This window comes from Lichenostomus cassidix, chromosome 1Aa, assembly GCF_008360975.1.
Source record: "Lichenostomus cassidix isolate B80296 chromosome 1Aa, HeHo_3.0, whole genome shotgun sequence".
NCBI classification, from domain to species: domain Eukaryota; kingdom Metazoa; phylum Chordata; class Aves; order Passeriformes; family Meliphagidae; genus Lichenostomus; species Lichenostomus cassidix.
The window spans coordinates 17,974,320-17,982,278 of record NC_139480.1 but is presented as its reverse complement, the minus strand read 5'-3'; the positions used below and the strand labels follow the sequence as shown (position 1 = coordinate 17,982,278).

At 37.3% G+C, this 7,959-nt stretch overlaps 1 long non-coding RNA gene across 1 annotated transcript; it reads right to left on the bottom strand.

Annotated features, from left to right (window-relative positions):
* Positions 1 to 3,405: 3,405 nt before the first annotated feature.
* Positions 3,406 to 4,757, bottom strand: LOC146443252 (uncharacterized). The gene is made up of 3 exons (XR_014855983.1): positions 4,678 to 4,757; positions 4,450 to 4,572; positions 3,406 to 3,607 (listed from the first exon to the last, which is right to left on the bottom strand). It is a non-coding gene; the product is annotated as an uncharacterized LOC146443252 (long non-coding RNA).
* Positions 4,758 to 7,959: the final 3,202 nt, after the last annotated feature.

Below are 7,959 nucleotides of genomic sequence, written 5' to 3'. Positions count from 1 at the left end.
GTGCAGATATACATCTGCTCCAGGAAAGTATGTGGAGACTGCCAGGATAACAGCAACATTCCAGAGACACCGTGATGCATTTCGGAAATGCTCTGTGAGTGTACTCACGGACACTTGGCCATATGTACTGGCAGCTTGTCAAGATAACACAACAAAGCTTTGGGAGGCCAACATATGACTTTGACTCTTGACCTTTAATTACAAACTTTCTCCATTGGTACTGTGTTTGTTCAGTAGTGGGATACCTTATGTTCCTTTTCAGTTCAGAATTAACACTATACCTTGGGGTACTTTATCTGAAATTCCATAAATAAACCACTCCAGAGAAATCACTCCTGGCTATCATTAAACTCCCTTCCTGCACACACAGGCAGCAGGTATGAGATTCAGGGTACCTGAGTTTAGTGACTGTCTTTTTAATGCGTTGAAATCAGTAATATCATATACATTACTTTTATGCTTGTTTTGTACCCTTCTCTCCTTTTGGGGAGGTGCTGATTTTGGTTTGTAGCATTTATACATACATTGAGTCAAAGCTTTTAGCACGAAGGGATTTTTCAAGCAGGAAACTTCAAAGCTGGAGGGCACTTCTAGGTTGGGAACCGAATAAAGCCTGTGACTTCCCTTCATATCATCTGTGGCCTCATGACTTTAAGATGTATAGTATTTTATGGTCCATAAAAGTTGTTGGGAAGTAATTCAGTCCTTTACCAGGAAAACTTCTCTACCTCTTCATTACACTATTCAGATAAGATGTTGACTGTAGCTTCCCAACAGCAGCTCAGAAGAGTTATGTAACCTTGTCATTTACCCAGGTCATGTATAACACTCTCTAACCTTGACTTAGACAATTTAAAATCAACTTAAGTATGACTATATGAAGTGATGATATCCCTTTGAACTCCATTGCAGTCATACCCTGAAGAACACAAACATGTAGATATACAGAGCTTCTCAAGCTCTGGTCACATACTGTGGTAGGTACCAACATGACTGTAATAGACCATAATCAACAGCAAAAAATATGTGGAGAAATACTTGGGTTTGGAACTTGGAAATGTATCAGATTTGGGACTGCAGTTTCCTTTTCATAATAAGTCTTTCTCTATCCTTCAATACTTAAATTAAAAATTGTTGCTTCTTCATAATTTCACATGGAGCACTCATGGAAAAACATCAAGCATTGAAATATGTAGATAAACAACAATCCATGAATTTTACTTTCTTTTCTCCATCTTACTTCCAACCAACACAGAAAACCCTTTATATTTTTATAAGCCTCATTCTAGCATAGAAGGAAATAAAGCAGTATTATAAGTAATTGTGAAAAGGGAAACTGCAATGACACAGGCTTGACCTGGATTTCATACAAGGAATTAAATTACTCCAATTATTTAAAAGCACGTCATTCGATTATCTAAAGCCATATAAGGAACAGAATTTCTATACTGAGTTTCTTATGAGCACAAGAAAGAAATAAAACTCTTATCCCTTAAAAGTTAACACCATGATTTCCAACCAGATGCATCAGGCACTTGGAGAGCCAAACAAGACAACAATGTAATAAAAATCTTCCGTGTTGCAGGCAAGGACTTCAGTCCAGCATATATTTAAATTGGTGTATACAAGAGAGGTTAGGCCAGTACTTCACAGCCCCAGGGAGACTGCAATTAGCCTGTGGATAGCTGCACTCATGCTAAGGCTCCCATGGAGCCAGACAAGTGCTTATGAGTACTTTCAAGTGACTTCAGCGCTCCTATGGCACATTCATCTTGGCCTCCACTTCAAGTCCTCCAAAATAAATCAGAGTAGCCCCAGGCATAACCAGCCAGAAAGTGGAACTGGGAGCAGCATGCCAAGAGATGAGTGACCTTTAAAAATCCTTTGGAAGTAACCTCTCAATCAACATTTAGAAGGGCACTTGGATGCAGAACCTGCATCCTTCTGTCCATGAAAAAATTCTTAAAACCAATTTTATGGAATAAATTATTACCATAAATGTGATTCTTGGCATAACTTGCCAAGATAGGTAGGAATTTATTGCTCCTCTCAGGGACGCCTGTCTATATTGTAAAGGGTTTGTTTTCCCTGAAATTGTCAGGCAAAAGCATAGTTTCTACAAGCCATTTGAAATTATGGCTCAATGTTCCCCAGCCTCAGTGCTCACCCAGCCCTCTGCACACAGGATTCCCTATCCCCACTATCTCTCCCTCAAGCAAGCTCACTCTTCCCACCATGAATGCATGACAATAGTATAGATCTACTGACTGTGCTTGAACAAGATCTGGCTAGGGCTAGAAGTAGCTGACTTGCTGAGTAACATTAGCATTGACACTTACTGGTGTCTCACAACTCCTGCTTTCTTATTCCAGCTTTGTCCCAGATGGTAGCAACTGAGGAAAATATAACCTGGTGTGTGAAAGCCCCACGGTTTAGCAGTGTAATAAAGGTTTTGCAAGAACTGGCCAAGACTTCATGTACAACTTTGGTCATTTTGACAAAGGGGAGAGCCTAGGTGAATAATTCATGTACAAGTTTCTGGCTTAAATTTCTTCTTGGCTATATGCATGTGCATTCAAAATATTTTTGCAATTAGAAGACGAAAAAGCCACCTAAACTTAAGGAGATAAAAGAGAGGACAGGTGTTATTGATGTTGTTTAGTTATTCAGTGGTCTAGATATGTGTTCTTCACATGTCATATATATGACAGCTTTCACAGAGCACCAGATCCAGGAAATTTAATTCATGTTTTGGGAACAAGATGCTGGAAAATTTTGTCTCTTGCACTCTTGAAGCAGGCTTAAAATTATTTGTGATGAATTGGCACACAAGAAATAAACAGATATTTTGCCTCTGAACAATGAGTTTTCTTCCTAGAGGCAGCCCCACATATTGAATATAAAGCTGGGTTAGCCAGGTTAATGGGGGAAGAAGGTCTTCCATTTCTACTGAACTCACTGGAAACTATGTGCAGACATTGTTTTACAAACTGTGAGATTTTTTATCAAAATACACTGCAGTGACCTATTTTCTCCATAAAAATGCCTCACCATCTCAACGTGATTCCTGTCACAGGGACTGACATATTTTGCTGTTTGCAGATCCTCTCTCATGTACTAAATGGATGCCACTTCATCCATGGATGTCTCTGATAGTCAGTGGAAACAGAGCCCAAATGAGAATACTAAACATTTAATTCAGCCACCAAGAGTCACCATGCTTTTCAGCTGCTTACATCCAGCTTTGAGGAAAAGAACATTTAAAACCTCTTAATAATTTTGTCCTTTACAAAAACCCCTATGTTTTATTGAAATAAAGATCTTGGAAAAACATGAAAACAGGACAATGACAAAACGTGGCTGGAGCATAGTGAAATCCTTGTTCTTACAAAAATTGCTTTGGCTTCTTTAATTGCTTGAAGAGTTTGGGACTGCAGCTTGGCTTTTTACCACACAAACCATCTGCCTGGCACTGGGCTAGTGCTGACTTCAAGGGACATTCAAGGGACAAATCCTGACTGACTCACCACTGATGAATCATTGTCCCACTTGGGGATTTCCTCCAAATGGTTCCACTCCAAATCATCGTGAAAAGGGCATTTTACTCCTTCAACAACAAAAATAAGAATCAAGCCAAATGAGAAGAACCAAGCAATACATAGTTACTACAACATAATCTGTAAATCAGTAAATCTGCTTAGTTCTTGAGCTTCAGTATCAGTTTTGCTAATACTAAGTACTTTCTGTTGGGGTTTTGGGTTTGGGGTTGGTGTTTTTTTCTTTTTTCCTTTTTTTTCTTTTTTTAGGAACAATGGCCTTTAGAGCATTCACTTAGTGTGACAGTTTTACATATCACTTTAATCATTTCAGAAGTTGTCTATTTATATAAGCTACTAATTGTTCTCCCCTCAAGCAGTAGCACTGCTCTCTGAGGTGTGCTGGTAATCGATCCTGCTAAAGACATGAATATTTCCACTAAATGCCAATCTAGAAAAAGTAATTAGATCAACAGTGGTAAAGGTGGGGGTCTGTTGCCAGGCAGAGGAAAGGCAGGAAATGAGGGCACTGATATTAAGAAAAACTAGAAATGAACAATGCAGTCAGTGGGAACTGTAGCAGAGAGAGGCAAGAGGAATGTTGTGGCCAATGCATGGCACCAGGAAAGGGAAGGGAAGGGATTTGCAGATAAAAGGAAAGACAGAAAAGTAAACAGCAATTTGGAAGGAACAGAGAGAGTCCAAAAATCTCTCAAAGACCTTATGTATTACTCAGGCAGGAGAATGAAGTGCTTTCTACTACATTTATTATTATTATGGACTGCAAATTATTGGGGAACATATCTGGCTTATGATGTTTATATAAAATGTTATATAACATAAGTGCTGATGCGCTGTAATATAACACAGTATTGTTTGGAAACATGTTGCATGTATTAATGAAACAACATACCTTTGCTGGAGAGCCTTCTGTAAGGGCAATTTTCCAGTTCTGGCTCAGTAAAATGTTGAGGCAGCCCTAGAAGATCCTCTTTTGGGCACATCTCCCTCAGCCCACGTTTTTCTGCATTTTTTTCTGTTGCTGAATAAAACGCCCACTGAGAATTTCAATTGTTTTTCTTTTGCTTGTGACTATTAAACAATAAGGTTATATCATATATTATTGAAGTTTTAAAAAAACCTAATTCTGGTTCTGTAAGTTTTGGCAGCTGGCAGTATGTCTGAGCTCTTATACCACTGTTTATGCTGAATACACTGTGCCTCAGCATGGTTCTGAGGTGGTGAATAGGACTGTGTGCACTATAAGGTATTACCTCATAGAAATGTCAAATGTTGAGGTTCATATTTACATAATTGCTGCATATTACATAACAGTATAGTATCTAGTAGGTGGCTTTTGGTTTCATTGCTAATTCTTTTTCTTAAGGGAAGTGTCAAATTTGTTCCTGTTTGCTTAGCTGATTTAGAATAGGTCAGCTCATGCTGAACTTCCAAACAACACAAAGCTAAAGAGGTTTTAAACAACCAAAGGCCCAGGGTTAACAAACATGAGTGGTTCCAGGCAAGCCTGTGGGCTGGCAGGAGTCAACGTGTTACCTAATGGACAAATAAACCCAAGCAGGGATGCCCAGTGGATTAAAATTGCTTGGAAAAATGTTACATTATGAAACTGAATAGGGAAATGGTTAGTAAACTGCAATTTGCTATGATAAATGTAGTGCTCGCTCATAAAATAACCAATAATATTATAGATTTTGTGCAACCTGTGATATCATAGAAGTTTATTTCCTTACAATTCTAGCATAAAAGTATACATTTTGGTCTCTTACTTTTTACTATGCCAAATAAAAAGGAACTCTTAATCCGATCAAACACACATTTTTAAATGTAATGTTTTGCCTCTTCTTTATGATCATAACTTTTTTTCTTAATATTGAGGAGCAGCAATAAATTCATAGCCTTCATATAGCCTTCATGCATAGCTTTCATAGCATTCAATTTCCAAAGTCTTTCCTATATTCCAGTGGACAAATGATCATATACCTAATTTTGACTTTGTAGAAAGATCACATGGGTATCCACTGAAACCCTTTAAAAGCTGCCTTCATTTTATCTGGAATGTGCAAGTAGCCTTTAAGCAAAATAACAGAGGAAGAAACAATATCTAATGCTAGCTCTTCTGCTGATGAAAATTGTTTTATATTAGTGAGAACTTATATTTAAATTTTCTATCATAAAGATTCATTATGTGCCAGGTATTGGCAACATATGTGGCAAGACATTTATTTCTGGATTATCCAGAAGAAATTGTAGGTTGATTACCTATGAGTATCAATAATAAATTAAAAATATTTTAAGATATTATCACTTTTTCAGTGTGGACACCCACTCATGTTTTGCTCCAAGTTTTAAGGCCTAATGAGAGTCTCTGACTGTCCTCTCTGAAAATAGGATGATCACCTCCTTAACCTATCTGTTACCTTCCCTCTTACCTTTCTCTCCACTTATTCCATGGAAGAATATTGTGTCCAGAGAGAAAGGGCAATGGCCTGTGTCTGTAAAGCAGCAGAAAAACTTCCTCCTCTATAGCTTGTTTCTGGATATCTGTAAGAAAATTATGATGTTTTGGAAAAATTCTCTTTGCAATCACCAATCAGATAGATTTAATAGCAGTAGCAAGTAGCAGTGGAGGTTAATGCCACAGAGGATATTCATATCCTCTGATTACTACTGTATTCAGGCTCATTTCCAAGGCTCTTACAGTTGGCATGTGTAACTTACAGCAATTAAGTTAACCCTTGGCTGATAAAAATTAATATATAATGAAAACAAATAGAAATTGGGGGGGTGGTGGGGTAGTGGTGATGGTAATTTTTAAACCTGTTTCAGAATAATTCTGTTTTTTCTCTTCCATATGAAACTCTCTAATATTGAAGTTTTTAGGGAGTTTTTCTATTTTCCCATAGTCATATCCTGTGAGTGAAGACAGGCAACCTTCAAATCAGGCAAGATTTGGTCTTTTTAATGTGGGCTCCATATTTATGCTAGAGAAACTGGTTTTCAGTTAACGTAGATTCAAAATTAGCAGGGTAATCAAATGAAAAAGTTATATGAGTTTTGTCCAACTTACTTTCAAACAACAGAAACATCACTTCCTAAATTATGTTGAATTAATCTCAAAATTGCAACCAGTTGCTGATCCAGCCATGTCACAGCACTCCCAGCTGTGAGCTGGGACCTCTGGGAAACAAATTGCTTCAACTCAATTTAGACAAAATCTTCTGTAGTTGGAAGAGACACCTTTGGTTGTTCAGGTCAGAATGGATGCAGTCATTTTAACCCAGCTTAACCTGGATAAGATATTTGATTTAGTTTCCAGTGAGCAAACACAAGATTACATTCTCAGCTGGTGTCAGCCAAATTCAGTGGAGCTGCATCAGTTTATACCAGGTGGGGAATTAGCCTGGGCTTTTGTTTTCTCTTAAATCAAGGTTTGACAAAAGGCAAATCCAAAACTTCATCACATGGACTTGGAATTTGTTGATAATCTGTGCAGGTGTTGTCTGTTGCAATCTCTATATTGTCTAAATATGAGGCAAAGCAAAATGCCTCTGTGTTTATTATCTGTACATTTCAACACTGTAGCTGCACAGATACAGGGTTAGTCATTATATCTTTGTCTATGAGCAAAACAATACCTTGTGTATCTTGCAATAAAGCTCACACAGGGAAATAAAAGGGAAGTGAACATGATGTGATCATCTTATGTAGCAGATGAACTTTAAAAGACTAAGGATAAAAAAATAATGCTTATCTTCATTAGAGATCAAAATATTATCCATGTTCCAAAAAGTGTTAATAGAAGTTATACTATAATGATAATAATTTGTTAATAGAATGTAGTATAAATGTCTTATTAAAACCTTGAAGAAAAAGAATTCATTGAAGAGAAAGGACATTTCATTATGACCAACACGTTTTTCAGTAAAAGCCAGAATCAAATATACAAAGTCCCTATGGAGATCACTGCAACCGTTTATGAAAGCTCACTGCTCTGCAGACTCGCTATCTGGTTGATATCAGCAAAAGATTACTGATTTGTGTCACTGTTGTCAATCTGTCTCACCATCATTAAGGTAGGCCAACTGAGCATTACAGAAATTCACCAAGCAGGAGCATAGTGGCATGATTTGGAAAGAACTAATTTAGAAACTGAAAGTAGACATCAAAAATTATTGAAAATTTGTGTCAGCACACTTTGGAGGATAATCATATTTTAAGAACATCTTAATCTATTTTCACTTTTCAGAATTCATGCTATTTTTCATTCTTCATTTGAATTCTTTATCTTTTTTACCCAGACACGTGGAGGCTTGTGTTTGTGTGCATGTGTCCAAGTGTATTAGGATCTGTAAGAAACTTTGAAAACTGATGAGTAGAGAATGTAGCAGCATATGTTCTG